Source organism: Oryx dammah, unplaced genomic scaffold (assembly GCF_014754425.2).
Source record: "Oryx dammah isolate SB20612 unplaced genomic scaffold, SCBI_Odam_1.1 HiC_scaffold_28, whole genome shotgun sequence".
Lineage (NCBI taxonomy): Eukaryota > Metazoa > Chordata > Mammalia > Artiodactyla > Bovidae > Oryx > Oryx dammah.
Window position 1 is genome coordinate 45866638 of NW_024070212.1, and position 1151 is coordinate 45867788.

The following is a 1151-nucleotide window of genomic DNA, read 5'->3' on the forward strand; positions in this document are numbered from 1 at the left end:
ATTAATAAAAATTGGTATACACAAAAGCTTGCTACATAAAAGGGAAACAAGATGAGAACATTCAAATCAGTGAAGAAGATTTGGGATTTTTAAATGAGAATCGTTCCCATTTTCCATCACACACACACACACATTGATGTGTGTAAAGTAAGTTAGTAAAATATATATGGCATCCAACCTTAAGAAGTACTGGTGATGATTCACTGGCCTCTGGTTTATGGGACCACTGAGAGTGGGGATGCCAGCAGGAAGTCAAAAAGTGCTTGGAAGAGAGAGAGCCCAGAGTATTTCCTTTTCAGTGCATCTCTGGTGGATCATAGCCACCACCCCCACAGCTACTGGATACTATGCTAGGGTCCCATAGCACCCCCTCTAGGCCTCTGCTCTCACTGGGTACCCATCCTGCTCTCCCCTACCCCTTTATCCCAGACTTAAGGATGGCATCAGCTTTCTGCTGCTGCCAGTCCTTTGGTACCTCAACATTCCTTGTTTCTTCCCTTACACTGCCCACACCTCTGTAAGTAGTCTTTTTTTTTTTTTTTTAACCAACATCTCCTAGCTCTGACCAATACAAAAAAGACCTTCTAAAGACATAGGACTTCCCTGGTGGCTCAAATGGTAAAGCGTCTGTCTACAATGCAGGAGACCCAGGTTCGATCCCTGGGTTGGGAAGATCCCCTGGAGAAGGAAATGGCAATCCACTCCAGGACTATTGCCTGGAAAATCCCATGGACAGAGGATCTGGTAGGCTACAGTCCATGGTGTCACAAAGAGTTGGACACGACTGAGCAACTTCACTATAGTCTATAAGGATAACAGTATTTTAGCTAAAGCAAAACTTAGAGAAAGGTATGGATGTGAGAGTTGGACTGTGAAGAAGGCTGAGCACTGAAGAATTGATGCTTTTGAACTATGGTGTTGGAGAAGACTCTTGAGAGTCCCTTGGACTGCAAGGAGATCCAACCAGTCCATTGTGAAGGAGATCAGCCCTGGGATTTCTTTGGAAGGAATGATGCTAAAGCTGAAACTCCAGTACTTTGGCCACCTCATGTGAAGAGTTGACTCATTGGAAAAGACTCTGATGCTGGGAGGGATTGGGGGCAGGAGGAGAAGGGGACGACAGAGGATGAGATGGCTGGATGGCATCACTC

At 45.4% G+C, this 1151-nt stretch overlaps 1 non-coding gene across 1 annotated transcript; it reads left to right on the plus strand.

Moving 5' to 3' along the window:
• Window positions 1-600: 600 nt before the first annotated feature.
• Window positions 601-672, plus strand: TRNAC-ACA. The gene has a single exon. It is a non-coding gene; the product is annotated as a tRNA-Cys (tRNA).
• Window positions 673-1151: the final 479 nt, after the last annotated feature.